At 34.7% G+C, this 25,148-nt stretch overlaps 1 pseudogene; it reads left to right on the top strand.

Annotated features, from left to right (window-relative positions):
- The first annotated feature begins 12,631 nt into the window (after positions 1 to 12,631).
- On the top strand, positions 12,632 to 14,830 carry LOC131036913 (G-type lectin S-receptor-like serine/threonine-protein kinase SD2-5; annotated as a pseudogene).
- The last annotated feature ends 10,318 nt before the right edge of the window (positions 14,831 to 25,148 follow it).

The following is a 25,148-nucleotide window of genomic DNA, read 5'->3' on the forward strand; positions in this document are numbered from 1 at the left end:
CTAGAGCCCTGATTATTATCTTCTTCTAATCCACAATGAAGTCTAACTCCATTTGTTAGGAATCTTGAATGTACCTCCCAAGAGAGTGCACAACCATCGAATTCCTAATATGAGATCAGAATCTCTAATCCCAATCACACAGAAATTATCATTGATGTTGTAGCCATTAAACTCAATATTCATCTGTGGTATCCTCTTGTTGCATCTTATGTTAAATCCATCAACCATCATGATATAGAATCCTCAAAAATATTCCAATGGCAATCCACTCCTAACCACCAAACTATCACTCACAAAATTATGAGTTGAACTGCTATCAACCAAACATGTCACTTGATGTCCATTCACAATTCCTCTTACCTTGAATGATCTAAACTTGGGTATTCCTAGAAGTATGGAAGTAGCTACATGTGCTCAGGCAATGCTATCTTATTCTTCATTGCCACTCTCTGAAGTATCATCAATAGTATCATCATTGTCGGATGTAACTTCAACATAATACATTTTACCTTTCTCAAGGCATCTATATGTCTGAGCACCCATGGTTCATGATAATGGAAACATAACTTCTTCTTATGTAGCTCATTCTTGCTCACAAAATCCAACTTCTTTTTATATTCTTCTTCCCTACTTCGTTTGGATGGAATTATTTTCTCCTATTGAGATACTTTCTTTTTCTTAGTATTTATAACCTCATGATAGTTCTTACTCTTCGGAGTAGAGAATTCCACATGGAATACTATCTCAATGGCATTAGTAAGACTAGAGGGACCAAAATCTTTGACCCAACCCCTAAGAGGTTCTACTAAACCCTCTTCCATCACATTAGAAACCATTACAAACAATTGTTGAAATTTTAAAATGTATGCATCAAGTATGTCTACTTGTTTCAGTTGAGCTAACTCTCTAGAGCGTGTCTCTTAATCCTTATAGTCAAACCTCTTTATCAATGTAGTGCAAAACTAATCATATGAAACTATGAATGGAGGAAACCAAAATCTGCTTGCGACCTTATAGATTAAGATCTAGACATTTTCAACATCCAACAATAGAGTACCTGCAATAAAACTAAAACATACAAATATACTAATTTAACACATAGGCATTCAATAAATTTTTTATCTCTATTTCCCTCCTATCAACCAAGGTTCTTGCATTGAAATTTTTTCTCTCTAATTTAGAAACACAAATGCACAAGAAAGGTGTGGTGAATGGAGAAGATCAATGAATGAAAAAATGATCTCGCAAGGAGATATTTCAAGATGCGAGAGATTACAAAATAACATTATAATGTCTAAACTTCAAGAAGCAAGAGAGCTCAATATGAGAGGGGCAAACAAATTTATAGATATCCTTATAGGAAAATGTAAAGTGGAAAATTGAACCCTAGTCTCCCCACCTAGGAGAGAAAAAGGAAGTCACTGGGATGATTTTCACTTGGAGGAACTTTACATTCAAAAGAGGGGCTTAAATCCACTAGATCCAAATCCAAGGGAAACAAGGATGTGAATTCCAAGTGGATTGCAAGGGTTGAAGTGTGATTTACCCTCTTTTGTAAATGAGAGAGTTGACTTGTTGACTATGTGAAACAAAGAGAGAGATTGAGTGAAATGAGGAGCTACCAATTCAGGATCGTGCTATAACTTTCGATCTAAGCTAATTAGATTGATACAAATTTGCCCTACAAATTTGGAGAAAAGTCGTTGGGACAGTGGCGACAATGTACATGATCCTCCACAAAATCTGTGAAATGAAAAGGGTTCTTCCATCTCTGCAAATGAAGCCCAAACCTGCAATTACAGTTACGCACTTGCAACCTACGCACAAAAAAGAGAGGAAAAGGGGTTGTGGATAGGTGTTTGACTAAGTCAAACCCTGGTTGACGAATCAATATTGAAAGAAAGTAATTCCAAATGCTTGAATGTAAACAATAGAAATGTACACCTTGTAGATCTGCAACTTGTTGATGATGATTGCTTTGCTTCTTGAATTTAATCACAAGTGTTGCATGGAATGGCATGTGACATGACAAAACCCTAACACACATACATGCTTGCAAATGAATGTTGAAATATTGCTTCAATGGATGAATGGAGAAGACTTGAATGCTTGAATGCTTGATGGTGTATATCTTCACCTATGCAAATGAGAAAACCAACTCCCTTTTTATAAATGCCTCAGAAGATTAATTCATCTCACCAAAGACCGACATCGGAGAGATTTGGGATCCCGAAGTACAAATAGGGTCGGGGGGACCTATCTTGGGGTCACCCTAAGAGGGTGGGATAGGGGCGCCACGCCCTTGTCTTGCCCTATCTTGGGGCCCGGGTAGGGTCCTGAGGCTATCTCAGGCCTCAAATAGGAAGGGGTCAAGGGTTGAAAATGCAAAAAGAGATCTTGGCTAGGAAGGAGGATGTCGTCGCGAAGGTGAGCACCTCAAATGTGGTTAAAATTGCAAGAGGCGCAATTTTATGGCACTATAGAAAAATAAGTAGAGGGAGCAATGTGGGATGAAAGAAGGTAGTTAGAAATGAGCAATCATCCCACAATCTCCAAGTGGATGAAATTGGTAGAGTGGAAGAGGATAAATAGGAGATCGGTTTTGTATAAAGGATGGAGGCTAAAGGTCGAATGAACTTTTATGAAATAAATAGATAAATGAAATCCTTTAATAATTAGAATGAATGAAAATGATTTAATGAATTGAGGGATGGTTTAATAAATTAATGAGCTTTAATGATTTAGACATTGATACCCCATTCATTAATAAGATGGTTATGAAGATAACTTTTTATGTGGCTATATTTTGCCTCTATTTGAGACAATGCAGCATTTCATGTTGTTTCAAAGAAAAATTGATCAATTGATATACGCCCAAAAGATTTCTTGATAGGGATGATGACTGATATGATGTGACCCCTAGAGAGATTGATCGAAAAGATTTTATCTCTCAATAGATGATGACAAGAAAAAGATTGGATGATCGATAGTGTCCATAAATGGAAAATAATTCATTAGTCCGAGCGCAAGGATTTACTTCGCATATTATTTTGTTTTCATTGCTTTGTTAGCTGATAGTTAATTCTAGGGTCATCGACTTTAACATCTTCGTCGACCCCGTGGTAGTGACGTCAACCCATCGACATTCAAAGTTTACCATGGTTAGCATTCTGCCTTCTGTAGTCGTCGCCATGAAAGTTCATTACGAAATATAATTTCCCTGCGCTCCATTCCTTCGACATAAGTTCTGTTTTCAAATATGATCAAAATGGGCTATTTTTCGTCCCCTCCTCTTATTTTGTTAACTCTAAGACTCTTTCTTTTATCATACTCGCGATTTGGAAAGAGCTTTGCTCTTCCTTACTCCACTGCATACGGAGGCACCACATGGATAAACAATTTCAAGTCTCTAGATTCCTTGACATCATCTATATGTTGGAAGTGAAAAACACTCTGAGAGGGGGGGGGTGAATCAGAGTGTGACAAATTTTTACCAAGTTATGCTTTTATGAACCGGACAATTATGCACAGATGACTGAGACTTGACACCTTGGTGAAATACATTAATGAAGCATGAAATTTACCATTGAACAAACTGTAACACTTGATTCAGACCTTTTAAAAAATGGTATTAAATTTTTACACAAACTTGAATCATCTAAATGAGTACTTCAAATATTGCATTACATAAACCTAACTAAACAGAGAATGAAATAAAGAGAGCTAAAATATGATGTATCAGAGCATAAACTAGTATAACAGAATGAAACATGACAATGCGCATAACTCCATAGTTTTCATGAGTGGAAAACCCTCTTGGGGTAGAAAAACCACTCGGAAGATCCCTTATATTAATTCAAAAAGAGCACCAACTCAGTTCACAAGTTTTAGAAACCACAAGGCCTCAAGGAGCACCAACCCCTCTTCTTATCAATGAATATTTCAACTCGAGCTACAGCCACTGGTGATTTTATGCATGCATTTAAATCTTGCAGTCACAAAACCATCAGGGATTGGAGCGAGATTATTTTATCAGTATGTACATATGAAAAATTTTGCAACAATATTCTTCAAGGATAAAATCAACGCTAACCAATAGTTTCAAATCAATAAAGCCTCATATACTCTGTACAGTATGATTTCAAATCAATAAACTCTGAACAATATGGTTTCAAATCAATGAAGCCTCATATACTCTGTAACAAAAACAGAGTATTGATTCTCATGAAACCCTTGGCTGTTTCTGGTAAACTACGGCACTGTTTAACGCTATCACTTTGTTCACACTTTTCTCACTATATTCCTCTGTTTTTCCTCTCACAAACTGATCTGTCAACAAACTGTTTTATGCGCCCCACAAAAAATACCACATTTTCTTCTTAAATAACCCACGTATAGAGTTACAAAAACTTACAGGAGTTGTAAACTGAAAAACAAAATAACTGATTTTAACTGTGCAACGGAAACAGAAGAAACGGAAGACGTTTTTATTTCCCAGTCATGAAAAACAAAAATAAAGCACGAACACTTCCTTATTTTTATTTTGCATAGCTGAAAAAAAATTCGAACCAAGAAATCTGTATCTCTTAAATCATGTGTTTCAAGAAACATACCTGTTAAACGCAAACTAAACAAACAAACTAACCAGTCAACCGTTAATCTCTTGATTAAAACCATTGTTTGCTCCATTCTCTGTAACTGATTCGAGCTCTGTAGCTCCAGCGGCGCTGCGACTCACACGGCGTTAGGGTTTGACGGACTCCAAACAAGTTAAACAAAACAAATGAAACGCCAAAAACAGCTTCCAAGAAAAACTTTTAACTTGTTCGATACAAGAAGTATCCTGAGGAATATGCCCTTTAAATCGTAGCCATATTAAACCAAAGATGTCATTAACATTAATGCAAAGTCAGAGCTATTCATTTATCCGTGTCACCAGCATGGCTCAAAAGAACATGTTTTAAACACATAACACGTCAGCCAAGTCAATATGTCCGTGTCACTAACCTGGCCCACGAGAAGAATATAACCACATGCCAACACAACATCTTTTTTCTTTCTTGTCATCAAGGACAAAAGTACCAAAGAGCAACAAACTCCCCCTTTGTCCTTGATGGCAAAAAAAAGAAAAAACTTAAACAATCAGTGCCACGAAAAATGCCATCATCTGAAAGGACCAAAAACAATGCAAGAAATTCCACTGTCAACAAATGCAATATACATCACCACTGAACCTTGTCATATGCAAACTTGAAAAAAACATTCTCTGAACTTGCAATTCTGTAAAGAATGAACTCCCAATCTGATCTGAATCAAACAAGAATACTAAACTGAAATACCCAAAATGCTTGTGCCACTGTAATGAAATTCCAATGCCTGAAAAGTCAATTGTCACTGTAATATCACTGTAATGCCAATGAAATGCCAATAAAATGCCAAGTCTGTAATGCCAATCAAAAAGAATACCAATATGTGAAATGCCAATATCTGTGAAATGCCAATATCCAATGTCACTGTCAGAAATGAAATACCAGAGTGAATACCAATATGCCAATATCTGTGAAATGCCAATATCCAATGTCACAATATCCAATCTGTCACTGTATGCTGTCAAAAATGAAATATCTGTCACTGTATACTGTCAAACTGTCAAAAATGAAATATCTGTCACTGTATACTGTCAAAAATGAAATACCAAAAACCATAAATACCAAATACCAAAAACACAAATACCAATCTGTACAATCTGTCACTGTATACTGATGTTACTCACTGTCACTGTATACCAATGTTACTCACTGTTGCAAAAAATGAAATACCAAATACCAATTTCTCCCCCTTTTTTTCTTTTTTTTTTACAACACAAGGACAAAAGGAAAGAAGAGAGCAACAGAGCAACACTCCCCCTCAAAGTATGCTTTAGGTGAAAACAAGAGCAGATTGAGAAAATACTCCCAATCTATCCCTTAACCGTTCAAAAACTTCTTTAGATAAGGCTTTTGTAAAAATGTCAGCAACTTGGGCTTGTGAAGGAACAAACACCAATTGAAACTCATTAGCCAACACCTGATCTCGTAAAAAATGAAGTTTAATGGCAACATGTTTAGTACGAGAGTGCATAATAGGATTTTTTGAAAGATCAATTGCACTAGTATTGTCACAATAGATTGAAATGGGCTTAATAGTAGAAATACCCATATTAGTAATTTGATGAGACATCCATATCAGTTGTGTGCAACATGCAGTGGCTGCTATGTATTCTGACTCTGCGGTGGATAGAGTGACACAATCTTGCTTTTTACTGTGCCAAGCAACAAGACAATCACCAAGAAAGAAGGCAGCTCCACTGGTGCTTTTACGATCATCTAGACAACCGGCCCAATCAGAATCAGTGAAGCCCACAAGAGTGAAGTCATTATTGCGGGGATACCAAAGACCATAATCTAGTGTGCCTTGAACATATCTAAAGATTCGTTTTACAGCATTCAAATGAGATTGTTTAGGTGCAGATTGAAAGCGAGAGACTAGACATACTGCAAACATTAAATCTGGTCGAGATGCAGTTAAATATAATAGACTTCCTATCATTGACCTGTACTCAGATTGATTTACTGCAGGTGAGTCATTAGATTTGATCAATTTACAGCCTGTTTCCATTGGAGTGCTGACTGGTTTACAATCTGTCATATTAAATTTTCTAATCATCTCTTTGGCATATTTAGTTTGTGACAAGAAGATACCTTGCTGAAGTTGTAACACTTGAAGACCAAGAAAGAAATTTAGTTCCCCAAACATAGACATTTCAAACTCGGATTCCATGATTTTAGAGAACTTTTTGGATAAAGAGTCATTATTACAGCCAAAAATGATATCATCTACATATATCACAACCACTAGGACATCATTACCTTCAAGTTTAACATATAAGTTTCTATCTACAGCACCTCTAGTGAATCCATTTTCTTTAAGATGATTATCCAGTCTAGAGTACCAAGCTCTTGGAGCCTGTTTAAGGCCATAGAGTGCTTTCTTTAATCTGTATACACAATCAGATTTGCCTGCAATTTCAAAACCTTCCGGCTGTTCCATATAAACTTCTTCATCAAGATAACCATTCAGAAAGGCAGTTTTGACATCCATCTGATAAACTTTAAATTTTTTATAGCAAGAGTATGCAAGAAAAATTCTGATTGATTCTAATCTAGCTACTGGTGTGAATGTTTCTCCAAAATCTATTCCTTCCTGCTGAGCATAACCTTTACACACAAAACGAGCTTTGTTTCTAACAACCTTCCCAGATTCATCAAGCTTATTTCTAAAGATCCATTTGCCTCCTATCACATTCTTATCATCTGGCCTAGGTACTAATTCCCAAGTTTGGTTTTTCTCTATTTGACTGATTTCATCTTTCATTGCATTTAACCAACATTCATCAGATAAAGCATCAGAAACATTTTTGGGTTCAAAATCAGTTACAAAACAAAAATGTTCAGCCAGTTGAGCTTGTTCAGTTGTTTTTGCCCTTCTTCTAGTCAAAATACCTGCATCTATATTTCCAATAACTTGACTTTGAGGATGTCTCTTTGTTATAATTTTTGAGGGTGTATAATGGAGAATACCTGTCTCTGCATTTGAATTCTCTGTATTTTCTTCATCAGAACTTGATGAACATATTTCATTTTTCTTTTCTGTTTCTGCAGGTTTAGGAACTTGATCAACCTTTGTTAAAGTAATTTCCTCTTCCTCAATATCCTGCAAATCATTACTTAACAAAAATTGTTCATCAAACCTTACATTTATTGTTTCAACAATTTTGTTCAGTCTATTATTGAAACATCTATAGGCTTTGCTATGAGTAGAGTATCCAAGAAAGATACCCTCATCAGTTTTAGCCTCAAAATTTCTTAGATTTTCTTCATCTCTTTTTAGATAACATTTGGCACCAAAAATTTTGAAATATTTAATAGAAGCAGCTTTTCCATACCAAAGTTCATAAGGAGTAAAGGTAGATTTTACCCTGATTTGTACACGATTCAAAATGTAAACAGCTGTGTGTATAGCTTCTTTCCAATACCTGTCTGGTAGATTTGCCTCATTAAGCATTGTGCGAGCCATTTCTTTGACTGTTCTATTTTTTCTCTCAACTACTCCATTCTGTTGAGGTGTACGAGTAGCAGCATATTGTCTCTTAATACCATGTCTTTCACAGTAATCAATGAATTCTTGTGAAGTGAATTCACCACCCTTGTCTGATCTCAAGCATTTCAATTTTAGATCAGATTCTCGTTCAACCATTTTTCTGAAAATCTTAAATCTATCAAATGCTTCGGATTTGTGTTTAAGGAAAGTGACCCATACCATTCTGGTATAGTCATCAACAAAAAGCATAAAATATTTTTCACCATTTATAGACTGTGTCCTTGTAGGACCACATAAGTCTGTGTGTACAAGCTGTAATGGTCTAGTAGAAGAATGTTCTTTAGGTTTGAAAGACACTTTTGTTTGCTTTCCTTTCAAACATGCTTTACAAACTGAATTGAATGGTTTATTCAAAATAGGCAAACCTCTAACATTCTGATTTTTACTTATTCTAACCAGATTGTCAAAATTTATATGTCCTAGGCGTTTATGCCATAACCAATTTTCTTCTATTTGACCCATAAGACAAATGCCTTCATTATTCTCATAGTCAGTGGAATCAAGCAGACTGTAGACATTGCCAATTGTTCTCAAACCAGCAGCAACAGTTTTACCAGATTTATTTTTGATAGTACAATCTTGAGAGCTAAAAGATACACTGTAACCACTATCACAAATTTGACTGACACTCAATAAATTGTGCTTTAACCCTTCAAAAAAGTACACATCATGAATAGGAGTATCATCATTTAGCAATAATGTACCTTTACCTCGAACATAAGCTCCTGAATTATCCCCAAAGCGTACAAAGCCACCATTAAAGTCTTCAAGATGCAAAAATTTATTTCTATCTCCTGTCATATGGTGTGAACAACCACTGTCCAACACCCATAAAGATTTCTTATTTGAGAAAAGTGCAGTTTGCACTATCATTGATTGCTCAATACCAGATACAAACTTAGGTTTCCATATTTTATTAGGACTTGCCTTTGTTTTGCACTGTATAGTAGTATGCCCAAAAGTGTTACACTTATTACACTTTACTGTGTTTGGAAAGTCATATCCTTGATTGTAACCAAACATAGGAGATCTTTGTTGCAGAAATCTGCAAGTATTAACTTTATGACCAAACCTATTGCAATAGAAACAGTATCCATGAAAGAAGCCAAACCTAAAAGGTTTTGTTCTGTTATAAGTCTGAAATGATTTTCTAGTTGCAGGCTTAGTGTTCTGTCTTGATGATTCAGCTTTATCAAACCCTAAACCAGCCAAATCTTTATGCAACTTTTGCTTGCTCAAGATACCATTTAGATGTATTGTACTTTCATACTGTTCAATTTGTTTTTGAAGTTTTGTGGACTGTTGTTCTAATGTTTCAATTTTCTTTTCTCTTTCTTCAAGAAGGGACTTCAAGTTTGAAGTCACTAAATTTGCATCATTCAACTCGATTTGTAAAATCTGATTTGAATTTTCATGTGAAGCTACAAGTTTCTTTAACCTCTTTATTTCTTTTAAAGCACAAAGCAATTCTCCTTCAAGATCTATTTCTCCTTGATCTAGATCTTCAAATTCATTTTTTGTTTTGCTAGTTACATCTTCTAATTCTGCCATAAATAGAGTTTCATCACCTTCACAAGGTGAATCATCTGATTCATTTCCAGAGTCTTCTTTAGTAAAAAGACTCTTCTTTTTCTTGAAGGTATTAAATCTCCTTTTAGGATTCCACATTTTCTTTTTGTAGAATTTTTCTGGTTTTTCTTCTTCACTGTTTTGATCACTTAGAGGACATTGAGCAGCAAAGTGTCCAGCTTTGCCACAATTAAAGCACTTAAAAGGTAATTTGCCCTTATATTTCTTTTTTAGTTTTCTAACAAAAAGAGCTTCTATAGCATCTGAAAGTTCAGATTCACTATCAAGTTCTTCTTTCTTTTCTACTTTAAAAGCTGTTTCTTTTGAAGAAGAAGGATTATTACCTATCCTCATCTCATAGGCAGTAAGAATGCTTTGAAGGTTATCAAGTGTCATGGTAGAAAAACTTTTCTTTTCTTCTAAGGATGAAACCTTAGTTTCAAACTTGGGTAACAAGGTTCTAATCACTTTATTGACAACTTCCTTTTCTTCAACCTCTTCACCAAGACCCTTTCTCGAATTTACTATTTCATCAACTCTAAGAAAATAGCTTGCTACTGTTTCATCTTCTTTCATTCTTAAAGATTCAAACTGATTTTTGAGTGTAAGGATTTTAGACTCCTTAACATTAGCATCCCCTTGATAAATGGTTTCAAGTTTTTTCCAAATATCATAAGCATAAGAACAATGCATGACTTTAACAAAAACATCTTTAGTGAGACCACATAAGAGAGCATGCTTAGCTCTGGCATTTAACTCATACTTGGTTTTATCATCAGGATCAGTAGGAATAATGGAGGGAACTGTATATTTTGTGATCACAATATTCCACACATTAAGATCAACTGAAATGAGATAAGTTTCCATCCTAATCTTCCAGAACACATAATCAGTTCCATCAAAAAAAGGAGCTCTTGAAAGTGAAGCACCTTCCTGAGTTTGAGCCATAAAAAAAACTTCCAAGTGACCAGGAACAATCCCTAGGACAGACTTATATGAGGGACCCTATGCTCTGATACCACTTGTTGGAAGTGAAAAACACTCTGAGAGGGGGGGGGTGAATCAGAGTGTGACAAATTTTTACCAAGTTATGCTTTTATGAACCGGAAAATTATGCACAGATGACTGAGACTTGACACCTTGGTGAAATACATTAATGAAGCATGAAATTTACCATTGAACAAACTGTAACACTTGATTCAGACCTTTTAAAAAATGGTATTAAATTTTTACACAAACTTGAATCATCTAAATGAGTACTTCAAATATTGCATTACATAAACCTAACTAAACAGAGAATGAAATAAAGAGAGCTAAAATATGATGTATCAGAGCATAAACTAGTATAACAGAATGAAACATGACAATGCACATAACTCCATAGTTTTCATGAGTGGAAAACCCTCTTGGGGTAGAAAAACCACTCGGAAGATCCCTTATATTAATTCAAAAAGAGCACCAACTCAGTTCACAAGTTTTAGAAACCACAAGGCCTCAAGGAGCACCAACCCCTCTTCTTATCAATGAATATTTCAACTCGAGCTACAGCCACTGGTGATTTTATGCATGCATTTAAATCTTGCCGTCACAAAACCATCAGGGATTGGAGCGAGATTATTTTATCAGTCTATACATATGAAAAATTTTGCAACAATATTCTTCAAGGATAAAATCAACGCTAACCAATAGTTTCAAATCAATAAAGCCTCATATACTCTGTACAGTATGATTTCAAATCAATAAACTCTGAACAATATGGTTTCAAATCAATGAAGCCTCATATACTCTGTAACAAAAACAGAGTATTGATTCTCATGAAACCCTTGGCTGTTTCTGGTAAACTACGGCACTGTTTAACGCTATCACTTTGTTCACACTTTTCTCACTATATTCCTCTGTTTTTCCTCTCACAAACTGATCTGTCAACAAACTGTTTTATGCGCCCCACAAAAAATACCACATTTTCTTCTTAAATAACCCACGTATAGAGTTACAAAAACTTACAGGATTTGTAAACTGAAAAACAAAATAACTGATTTTAACTGTGCAACGGAAACAGAAGAAATGGAAGACGTTTTTATTTCCCAATCATGAAAAACAAAAATAAAGCACGAACACTTCCTTATTTTTATTTTGCATAGCTGAAAAAAAATTCGAACCAAGAAATCTGTATCTCTTAAATCATGTGTTTCAAGAAACATACCTGTTAAACGCAAACTAAACAAACAAACTAACCAGTCAACCGTTAATCTCTTGATTAAAACCATTGTTTGCTCCATTCTCTGTAACTGATTCGAGCTCTGTAGCTCCAGCGGTGCTGTGACTCACACGGCGTTAGGGTTTGACGGACTCCAAACAAGTTAAACAAAACAAATGAAACGCCAAAAACAGCTTCCAAGAAAAACTTTTAACTTGTTCGATACAAGAAGTATCCTGAGGAATATGCCCTTTAAATCGTAGCCATATTAAACCAAAGATGTCATTAACATTAATGCAAAGTCAGAGCTATTCATTTATCCGTGTCACCAGCATGGCTCAAAAGAACATGTTTTAAACACATAACACGTCAGCCAAGTCAATATGTCCGTGTCACTAACCTGGCCCACGAGAAGAATATAACCACATGCCAACACAACATCTTTTTTCTTTCTTGTCATCAAGGACAAAAGTACCAAAGAGCAACACTATATACACAGATTCACTTGTCAGACCAATTCTTCTGACCAGCAATATCTCATATAATAATAGGGATATGCAATTTGGATGTGGATTTTTTTGCTATGGTAGTCCTTGTGACACAGGCTACCTATTTTCCACTTTTTTTGTTATCTATGGCATCACTGGAAATCTAGATGACTCGCAAATGGTTTGGAGCTCAAACAGGCACTATACGGTGCAAGAAAATGCAACCTTAACACTCACTTCGACAGAAGAACTTGTGTTAAGGGACGCAGATGGCAGTCTCGTCTGGTCTACAAATACATTCACAAAGAATTTTCAAGGGATGGAGATAAAGGAATCTGGGAACCTTGCTCTCCTTAATACCTCCAATGTTATCATTTGGCAGTCTTTTGATCATCCCACTGATACCTTGCTATTAGGGCAGAAGTTAGAAGTGGGGCAGAAGCTTATTGCAAACGCTTCTCCTACTAATACAAGCGAAGGTATATTCTTTTCTTCCATGTTTGTCGACGGCATCTGTTTGCTGACAGGCACAGCACCCCCTCAAATTTACTTGAAGTATCTTTATGTACCTCCACCTGCGAAGGTATCCTATATGGTGTTCGACAAGGAGTCTCTCTATCTATATGATAGAGGAGGATCGCCATCAAGTATTCTGTCTGTACCCAGAAATTCCCTCTACCTCAGGATTGATTCAGATGGGCATGCGCAGTTTTATTCATTTCTAGGGACAACTGGAAGATCTGTTGTTGATTTCTTGTCAGACTTTATTCATGCGCTCACTTTGTGCGAGTATCCAACCCGATGCGGATTCTATGGTATTTGCACAGATGGGCAGTGCAGCTGTCCAAAAGAAAGCAGTGATTTTGATCAAATTGACGCTACAAAGCCCAATCTTGGCTGCCTTCCGCGCAGACCTCTCGTATGCTTAAATACATCCATAAGCCGTAGCAGCAGTCATGGTCATTCCTTTTTGAAGCTGGATCATGCTTCCTATTTTACTTATCCTCATTATAACTCTTCCATTGCTCAGTTGGTCTCGCAATATTACTGTCTAAATCTTTGCCTTAGAAATTGCTCTTGCAAAGCTGCGTTTTTCAGGTATGGAGACAACTTTTCTATGGGTTATTGTTATCTGGAGTCCAATGTCTATTCTCTCAGAGTGAATAACAAAAATGATATATATTACAATTCTACAGCTTATATCAAAGTACAGTCAAGACCTAAGCAGATTAAGCATTTTGTTTTAGCTAAAATTGTTGCTCCTATTGGTGGAGTACTCCTGTTTCTCTTAATCTTTTCATGCATAAGTAAGTATCGAAAGGAGAGACAAGAAGAGGATGAAGATGAGGAAGATCTCCTAGATTGGCAAGCAGGAGTACCTCTGCGTTTCTCATTCCAGGAATTACAGACTGCTACAAATGACTTTAGTACAAAGCTGGGAAGCGGAGGATTCGGTTCAGTTTATAAAGGTGTTTTGTCTGACGGATCAAACATAGCAGTGAAGCGATTAGGCTGAACAGGACAAGGGAAAAAGGAATTCCGGGCAGAAGTGGAAACGATAGGGAATATTGATCATCTTAATTTGGTAAGACTGGAGGGTTTCTGTGCAGAAAAGGCCCATCGAATGCTGGTATATGAGTATTTACCAAATGGGTCTCTGGATAAATGGATATTTTACAACAAGAAGCATCAACATTTGCTGGACTGGAAAACTAGATACAAAGTAGTTCTGAATATTGCAAGAGGATTAACATATTTACATATGGATTGTCGAGAACAGATAATACATTTCGACATCAAGCCTCAGAACATTCTCCTGGATCAAAATTTCATCGCCAAGGTCTCAGATTTTGGCTTGGCAAAGTTGGTCAACAGAGAGAAAAGCAAAGTGATAACAACCTTGCTGAGAGGGACTCCTGGGTATATGGCACCTGAGCTACTGAACATGCATTTCACAGAGAAGGCGGATATATTTAGCTTTGGCGTTATGGTGATTGAAATTGTCAGCGGAAATAGAAGCAGAGAGCTTTCAGAGAACGGCCTGTTTTCACTGTTACAGCTTAAAGCAGAGGAGGGGAGGTTAATGGATTTGTTATATGAGGGACCTGAAAAAGAGGAAACAAGCGTAAGAAACGAAGCACTAAAATTACTAAAAGTTGGAATGTGGTGTATACAGGACGATTTTACAAAGCGGCCAGCGATGTCCATTGTATTGAAGTCATTGGAGGGTTTAATAGACACTTTGGATCATGTTCCTAGTGCTTCTACAGGATTAAAACTTTCTTGTGGTCAGCCGTTGCTTTCGTCAATGAATCCTAATTACAACAGGGAACCCTCCTATTCTCCTACACCTTCGGTATTATCTCTACCTAGATAATTTTCTCTTTTGCTTAGGGGAAAGCCAACAATAGACTCTATTATTTACCTTATGTTTGAATTTTCTGTCCGCATTTTATGGTCCAAGGTCTAGAGAATTAGATGAAGTAGGCTTTTTTGTTGGAATAGGTAAACTGAACTTCAGTTTTTTACAGGATTGCAGCCAGCTTTGCTTAATGTGGAACATCTATATATTTATTTCCTTAATAGGTTTCAATCTTCAATAGACTTTTTTTCAATGAATAATTGTGGAAAGACGACTCTCTACTGTTAAAGGTAGCGTAGCTTGACTACAAATTGCATTATCACCAATATGTTTCAACATATTTTTTATCGTTCATCTTTAATCCGAGTCAGTTACCCTATCTTTAATTTTTATTGTCTGTGAATTGAAGTCGACTTTTATAGAACAATGTGTTGTCTTCTGAATTTTATTGTGTAGTTTCAGTATTAGTAGTCAATTCTGTAGTTTTGTATTGAATGAGATATTTTTTTAAAAATCAAATAGGTTTTGATTTAACAAATTTTAAATAAATATTTCGATTGTTAAAATATCATTTTTTAATTAATTTATTTAATATTAAAACATTATTTTAGAAATAGTATCATTGATAGTAAATGTTTTTCATCTAATCTAGTTCAATGGGCTGCAAGTTCAATATACATTCATTAGTCTCTTTAGTCCAAGTGTCTTCAACCTCTATGGTGTTTGATTTATCTTTGTACATTCATGTTGAGTTTAAAAGTGTAATTCTGGTGACCTTGTCTTCTTGCTCGAGATCTAGTCTAACTCCTTCTACATTTATACTAGAATCACTCATTGATTTGTTTGTTAATTATCTTTGTACATTCATGTTGAGTTTAAATGTGCAATTTTGGTAACCTTGTCATCTTGCTCGATATCTAGTCTAACTCCTTGTACATTTTCACTAGAATTACTCATTGATTTGTTCTTCCATGCAATTTATAGGTTAATGGTGTTCTTTAGTTTGCATGATGTTCAAGAAGTTACTTGGTGGATAACATGGTAGTTAACTTGTTCTCCATGTTTGTTAATTCTTTTATTTCATATTATGCACAACATTCTATCTTGACTTATCATTTAGCAATATTGTATAATATAAGTTTGTATATGGTGGGTGATGAGTATAAATGAGTCTAGTATTGAGAATCATGTGCATTGTGGATATTTGTGCCAATTTTGTACTATGAAACAGGCCGATTAAGCCTAACAACTACTAAAAAATTGTACAACTTTAATCCTTAGTTTTTATATGTTTGCAACAACTCATTCTGTTATTAGCATTTATTTTTACATTATATGCAATGCATTTGAAGTTTGACTTCAATATGTTGTGTGGAAATTTATTTATTATTCTTATGACTTATTTTCTACATCCACAAATGAATCCTATTATTCCTAGAATAATAGATGTGATAGTTTAGATCGTTCTCATATAGGTTGACTATTGTTTATGTGTTAAGTCTCTATGATATAAGTGGTATTGGGTTGTAAAGGCTTTATTTATTCGATGCTCTTGTAAATCTTTTTAAGGAATTATGTATATGTTGTCAATTTTTTTTTGTAGCTTGTAAAGTCCACGTGTATCATATTGCTACTCTAGCCAAATATTTGTTAAGTATGTGGATGTAAAGGCGTGCATGTTAAATATACATAGATGAAATGTTACAAGCTGCTAATATAGTGTACTTGGTGTGTTTGTCTTATATGATCTAGAGACTTTTCAATGTCAAGTTGTAGTACCCCTACTCGTTTGAACTCATTGGACTCATATTTTATTGGTTGATTTCAATGGATACATTACCATGATTTGTTATTCCAACTTATATGACATTATTTCATGCTTTATATGGATATGAGATGCATAATTTATTTGCAGTATTTCAATACTTGTGATTTATGGCATTTTATGGATTATTGCTATGTACTGACACTTTACTTTATCTATGCAATGTGGAATTATATGTTGTGTGTCTGCGAGTGTATTGGATGTAAGGGGACGATTTTCCTTCACTCATTTCGGTGAGACAGGGAATGTCGCGATTCTCCTTCATTGGTGTGTATGTCGTGTTTTCTATATTGTATATATGCATGTGTGGTTCGATGATGCAGGATATTGCAAGTACAAGTACCGGGTATGTACGGGGTATCATCTCCACCTGGCTTCACAGGCTTGAGCATGCCTTATATTTTCCGATGGAAGTGGAGGAGATAGTAGTTGACCCTATTTTATTCAGTTACACTCATGTGAGTGTCGTCGGTTGGTCATCCTGTCAGTTTGTTTGGCCTTCGTATTTTGTTGTTTGCTCTTTTATGAGTATTTGCTTGAGGTATTCTCAGTTTGTGTGTTTAGTGATTTTAATTAATGCATGTTATGTTTTATTTGTCTATGAAGGGTGAAAAATTGTTAATAATGTGAATTAAATAGTGACTCTATGACTTAATGTCCTTCGTGTAGAAGTAGGTGAATTATCGAAACTATATTCAATGTTTGGTTTTCAAAATTATGCTATAATTATACATATTATTTAATGTATATGATTTCTAATAATTCGATTATGTTATGGTAAATGCATATGTAATTATCGAATATGTAAATATATATGTAACAAATTTATGAAATTAAGTTATTTAATGAATATACAAAATATATAGTTAATTATAGAAAAAGGGTTATTAAAGAAATTGTTAACACATTTATTGTTTAATATATATATTAATGAAGATTTAGTAACTATATATTAAAAATATAATTAAAAAAATGAAAATTAAAATAAATTAAAAAAAAAAACTAAAAATTAGAAATAATGGAAGTGGCGAGGCATCACACAAGTATTCTCTAGAGTGTGGTATGTGTTGTACTAATTTATTATATGTAAGTGGCTCAACACCTCTAGGTAAAAAATTATTACAACATGCACCCTCATGTGGTTGTTATGTATCCACCATTGATATTAATTCTACTATAACAATAGTGGTTGATCTACATAAAAGGTTTAAAGGTATTATTGAATGATCCATACCTAGAGTATTTTAAAATGATGATGGTTTATTTACAAAGAGTTTCAACATTGTAAAATAACAATATAAATATTTATTCTCTATGATAATTTTGAATGGATGATTCTCTATTTAGTAGGAGTTTCAATACAATTGAAAAGAAAAATATAATTTGTCTTTATGTGCAACTGTTGTCAACTTTTTATGATTATTCGAGTAATGTGGGTATAACATACCAAGAATAAAATGACTATTTCAAGTTATGTTCTTATGTGCAAATGGCTAGTTATCGGAAGCTATAAATATTAATCAAGAATGCAACTCTTAATGATGCTTGTAAATAGTTTGATACTATAGCTGTAGGTAGTTGGGTAAGGTTCTATTATAGTTTTTAAAGAAAATTGGTTATCACTTTTTATTACATGGAAATTTTTTGGGGGCTATTCCTTTTTTCTCCTCTTGTAAGTTATGGGTACAATTAGAAATTCTTATGAAATTTTGCATATCTCAAACATTGGCTTCATGGTGACCAAAATTGTAGGCATCATCCTTTCATCTTCTACTATCAATAATTCCACACTTTTGTGATTTCATCTTACACCATGTACTCACTTTAGTTCTCCTACATACAAAATCTCAATTAAAAAATGTTAGCTCTTGGATTTTATATTTCTAGCATTCTTATGGCAATTTAATATTTCTAAGACATAATTTTCCTATATCAAAGCAATACATATAGTTGTCACTATGACATGCTAGTGTTCCATAAAAAATGATAATTCTAGTAGTGATTTGAGTATTACCTTACCATTGAAAGTTCAAAAAGTAACATTTCTACATGCAATTTGACTAGAAAAACCCTCCAAGATTTCGCTCTTTTTGGTTGCAATTGAATTTTTTATTCTAACTTTCTTATTCTATATCTTCAAAGGGGAAATCATATCATCTATCAACCACCAATCTATAATAGCACTTTGCATTTGACCTTGCTAATTTTTGAGAAGCAATCATTCTAAGATTGTGAACAACAATAGAATCAAGAAAACAACACTTTTGTGGGAGTCTTAAGAACTTTTAGGTGATTTTGTTCCAATAAGGTTGTTCCATTTCTCTTTGTTTGTTTTTTTATTTTATTTTTTCCTCCAAAATATCAAGTACTATTATTTGGTATATAAAATTCATTATATTTTCTTCATTTCCATTTTTAGTTTACATCATTTTCATCAATCATTTTTTATATTATAAAAAATTTAGGCTACAATGTAGGAAAAAAGAATAAAATGATAGTTTGACTAAGGCAAGCCCCTAAAATAGCCACCAAAAATTAATTTTCCCTTCTTTTGTCACTTTCATGTCTCTATTTTTAGAGGAGATATTGTTTTTCATTTAAGTAGGGAAGGGCCCCAACCCATTACAAATCTCATGAATTAGAACTTAGACCCAATGAAGATAATGAGGTTACAACAAGATATGCTTATAACAAAACAACAATGCAAGCACACATAAGAAACCTAAAAAATCTAACTTGGGCCCAATAAGTGGGCCTAGAGGATTAGTTTGAGACCTAAGCAAGGGAAGAGAATAACCTTTTTTCTTTTTACAAACCATAGACAAAGAAGAATCCTTGTTGAGAGAACCAAAAGGTTAAGAGTTGTCCGAGCCTAACGAGGTAGCCACAGAGTCAGAGAGAGAGGCAGAAGAGCCTAGGAAAGAAGCTTGGTAGTCAAACGAGAGAAAGTACAGGACCAGAGAGGGCACGAGTCCCGTGCTTAATGGATCCACTGAGGGTGACCTCAAGGTAGTAGTAGCACATGCATCAGTCAAAGCCGGAACTACTGGGAATGAGCCATGATAAAAATGGGTGACAAGGTAGGAGCCATAGGGGCAAACACATGAACCGTGGAAGCAGTATTAGTTAGCAAAGACAATTCAGTAACAGAAGAATCTGAGTTCGAGATTGCTAGATCCACATCCTTCCACCAAATAGGATACTACCAAAGACTAACTCCATGAGGCAAAGAAGAAGCTATTTATCCAGTGGCAAAACAACAACTACACCAAACAGGGATCCCTTGGTAGTCCAATTATTGCCTCCACTAGAGCTAACCAACACTAAGGGAGATCTTCGTAGGAGAGGGTTTTGAGAGATCCAAATGAACCAAGATCCTAGTAAAGGAAGTCCAAGGGAAGTGACTTGTATAAGGCTCCACCTTATCAAAGCGACCCAACATGCTACCAATTGATTCATAATCGGAAGAGCACCAAAAATGCAGGAGGAGGTGGGGTAGCCGAAACTAAATGAAGAGACATCCATAGAGTCCAAAAGAGGCGGTCCGAGGGTCCAAGTATAATGCATGAGATTCCCATTTCTATAGCTTTAAAGAGAGGACCACATCCTTGTTGTTCATGTGATCAAGGTAGACAACGAAAAACCCATGAGCGTATGGATAGATCTCTAACTTACCAGAAATTAGAGGGTTATTTTTATCCAAAATCCAAGAGTGCAAAGATAGGAACGACGACCATAGCTGATTGAATCAGCCAATCAAAGAATATTTTTCACAGTAGGAAATGCAGTTGAGCCCATCCTTTCCGAAAGACACTTCTAGAACAGAGGAAATGCAAGGAAAGCCTTCGCTAAAGGAGTAGATACGCCAGATGGGGGGTTTCCAAACCAGATTAGAAAATGAGTTTTAAAGCAGGGAATTCACCGAAGCATAGGCCTCCAAGGGCAACAAACAAGAGTGTGGACAGGGGGACAGTTAGATATATGCCAACAATAATGTTACAGATGATAAGGGATTCATTATGAGCAAGGAGCAAAATAAAATAATTAATTAAATCAATTGAATAGTGCAAAATCAATATTTTAAACCTCTCTTGCGATTTAGACAGAATTACCAACGATAGAATCTTACACTTGCCCTCTATTATTTTTTTTGTTTTAATTTTACTTGAAGAGCTCTTCAGATTTTTAATTAACAGGATTTAAGGGTTCTCCTTCATAGGCTTTCCCAAATGAATGATTCATAATTAATAATTAATGGTAAGCCTATAATTTTCTGGAGGACAAATCATGGGAAACGTCTGTTAATTAATGAAAATGGACTGGTTACTATTAGGCTATCGACTTACCATTGAGTATTCATCACGAACACTCTTTATTTGAGAGGATTTCTCTTTCAAATTAATGAACAATTAGCGGTCCGTGACCTCAATGGCTACAGTCTATAAAACGTTCATTCTGTCGCAGTAATGGTGGGAAATTCGCTGCGCTGTTATTAATTTTTATTTTGGGGAACAATCATGGGAAACATCGTTTATAAATTTCATTCAAGAGTACCTTTAATTTGTATGCCCGGAAAATTTAGGACAGCGGCAAAATATCTTCGAAGGAGATTATGAAACAAGTTTTTACATTTCAAAATTGTCCTATGTGGAGTGAATAGGAAGGCACTAAAAGGTTCAGAAGATAGAATGAGAGGACTGCAGAAGAAGTGCAGAGGACAACTAACAGTGGGAGAGTAAGAAAGAAGCAATAGTAAATTCAGTGCTGGTAGTTGGGATTATACCCCAACCTTCTCCAATCCAAGCCCAGAGTCTGTATCTCTGTTTCCCCGTATATTTCAGACACATGTTCAATATCAAGCATTGCCCAATTCCACCAAATCCTCAGGCTGTAAATCATTTATCTCGCCCGCAATCCGAAGGACACGTGTGTTTCATTGTGGGAAATGGCCTTCAATAAATTAGACAACAAGAATGCCTATGTCTCAAAGGAAGAAGCCCTACAGAGCTTTCGCAGGGGAGTATGCCATAGCGGCCCCTTTTCTAATCATGTAGTCTCTTATTGGCGTGACAGAAGCAATCCTAATATTTTGTGCCTTACTTACGAAGACTTAAATGATGATCTCGTGCCTTGTATGTTTTGAGTGATTTTATGGGTTGGTGGTGGGTTAAGGAGGATATGAGGAACATTGTTGACAAGTGCAGTTTGGAATCTCTGTCTCAAATGGAGACAAACAAAAAGGGCGAGCTTAATCTACGTGGGCTTCGTTTGAGAATGACAATCTTTTCAGGTAAGGAAAAGGTGCGGATTGAAAGAATTTCCTGACAACCGACAAGAACGCTGAGATGGATAAAATGATTGAACAGAAACTTTCTGTTGTTGGGGACTTCCTGCAATTTATATAGTTGTTAGAAGATGGCGACGTTAAATTATATGACGAATTTGACCAGACAGAAGAGCTGAAACAGTTGGGAGGTTGTTCTCTATTTGAGGTTTTAGATCAGGTTAATAAGTTTTATCATCTGCTATCAACTGCCAGCAATTTTTGTTAGTTGTCTTGGTTTATTGTAAATTAAAGCTCCCTCCTATGTGGCATATGCTTTCAAAATTTGAGACTTTTAAAATTACGGTGTTATATTTTGTAAATGATAAGCTGTAGTTCTGAGAATAACAGCTTCCAGGTTTGAATTGTATTTACTGCTTACGTTGATTTTCCAATAGTTTCCCCCGGTACTGAAACTCTACTCAATGGTTTTGCTGAGTTCCAATAATGTTTAATTTGGATGGGCCAAACAAATTACTAAGAAGATGATTGTGGTTTAGGTAATTTTGGTAGAATAGTTATTCTTTTGTCTTTAATTTATAGCTGAATAGATCAGACTTATACTAGTTAGTGATGGAATGATTTGCAGTAAACCTAGTCTATCATTAAGATATTTATTTTAGTATGTTTATTTTAGTAGTTGGTATAATGGTGTGCACTGATCCTCTCTAAATGATAATGTTATGATTGGAATTAGAGATGTGTTAGTGAATCTTGAATGCCAAAAGTGAATTATGTTTACAGTTATGTATAAGAATTAGTGTTGAAATTTCATACTTGATGCTCAAGTGAACAGTTAATGCCTAGCAGAAGGAAAGTTGGTATTGGCAGATTTTAAAATTTAAATTTAAAATCTTAGGTGTCAAAATTGTTGATCTAGACTGAAATTGGCTCAAATATGCACCTATTGGACTAACCTAGGTTGTGTAATGGAACATGTGCATATTCTATCTAAATAATTAAGATGAACCGAGTTATGTTTAGTCAAGGCTCTAGTGATTGCAAGATTTTATGTATAAGCATGTTACATGTCATTGCATTTCTAATAAACTTGTCGAAATGAATCAAAAATTGATTGGAGTTTTACCATCACATTTTTTCTTCATTTTTTTCGATTGTGTAAATTATTACAAACATTACATAAATTGGAATAAAATTTTAGGTAGTAAGTAAATGACCTCGAAGTAACATTACAATGTACAAACTGTTTCTATGAATCACTTTCTCATTCTCTGAAACTTTGAATATATTTCATGTAAAATGAATTATTAGAAAGTTCAATTTTTACTGTTTTGATATGCTGAAAATTAGAAGTCTGCCATCTTAAATAATAGATAAACTTATGAAAGCCTTATCTAATAGTCAATTAAATGACTAAATAAACTAACTGACAATGTATGAACCTCTAAATTTAAGCCTTTTATATACATATAAATACTTAACAACAACTAACTCATCTAAATTATAGAGTAACAAACACTAATACCAACCACCAATTCTACTTTCAAAAATAAATTTCCCTTCAAGTAACACAACTATATGAACTTTGGATGATTAGTATCTACTGATTTTAATCAAATCGATGTTTCTTCTCCCACTAGCAGTCCAAAATATTTAGTCAACTTGTGTTGTGGTGGGTAAGCTAGTTCGTGGCCATCATTACGGTATTTTAAGCTAAAAAGATGATGCATTTACAATACAACTTACCCCGGGAAAGAAAAAAATACTAAGTCTCTCATCATTACGGAGCAAAATAAACTATTGAAGAATACCAAATTACCCGAGATCTCCCTTGCGAGAGCCTGGACAGTCGATACCGATTGCTAAGTAGAAACAGGTTGCGAGCAAGTAAACATTGTTAAATAAGTCTCTTTTATCTAATATGTAGAAAGTGTATTGAACAATTAAGATAGATGAGGTCGTTAGTTGTTTAATAGGAAAGAGCTGTAGATAAATATAAATAACTAAACGATAGATTATCTGGGTAGCACCGACAAGTGGGAGAATAGGGTGATGTTAATTTCTATAATCCAGCAGTAGATCAATTGTTCAACAAATATCATAGAAAATAAATTATTTGATTTGTAACAATTAATACATTGGGTTAATTAACAAAAAATGAATAGCGGAAGCAAATTCAAATAAAACCAAATACATGAACACAGGTAACACCGATATACCCAGGAAACTCCAATATAGGGAGAAACCTCCAAATGTTGAATCTTCTATTCATCTTCTAGAGCAAACTTTCCTTTTGAATACAATCCTAGTTGCTACAACAATTTTACATATATAGTCTTATTGATGAAAACATCAACTCTGTGAAAGAAGTGAAACTTTCCTCATGCAACACATCCTAAGAGAAACCTTCCTTACATAATGGAAATTGGAACTTTTCTTACATGAAGTAAGAGAAAGGGAACTTGTCTCACATAACTAAAACTATCCATGGATTAAAACTACTCTTGGAGTAAACCTCACAACTCTAGGAAATATTCTATTTACAAAATAGAAAACATTCTCCTGCAGAACATTCAACACAAGTTGCATTTAAGAAACTTCCACAACCACACCTTCCGAACTATAGAAACTTAACATTTGAGAATCAGGTGAGTAAAACAAGCATTGATTAGAGTCAAGCAAAAAAGATCCTATAAATGTGCAAAGAACGCCATCCAACATTTTTATCAACAAATAAATAGTCCATTATTATCAATAGGGAGCACACATGTCTTTTCACATAAAAGATATGTATTGTTGAATTATAGATATGAGAAGATTAACAAACAAGAGGATTTTAACTTCTTCTTACTTTGGTCTTTAGCAAGTAGGAGAGGGTGATCCTAATCTTAGAGATACTTTAAAGAATGAAATGAAAGAAGGATTGAAATCAATCCTCAAAGGATATGAATATATACATCAACTATGATTGTTGTTCAACTATGGTTTACAACATTCAGTTCACAAATTTGTTCTTTAATCAATGAAATTAACAATGCAATTAGAGTAATATATGGGCACAACCTCCTTAAAATATATCTAGTACCAGTTTCTTACAAAGCTATGATAATGCATCATACACAATACTATAGGGTTGGTAACAATAATAGTATTACAATGGTTTTACTAAAAACTTATAGAAATGATTTCTATATAATCTAAAAATAAATAAATAGAATGTTTAA

This window comes from Cryptomeria japonica, chromosome 7, assembly GCF_030272615.1.
Source record: "Cryptomeria japonica chromosome 7, Sugi_1.0, whole genome shotgun sequence".
Taxonomy (NCBI): Eukaryota; Viridiplantae; Streptophyta; class Pinopsida; order Cupressales; family Cupressaceae; genus Cryptomeria; species Cryptomeria japonica.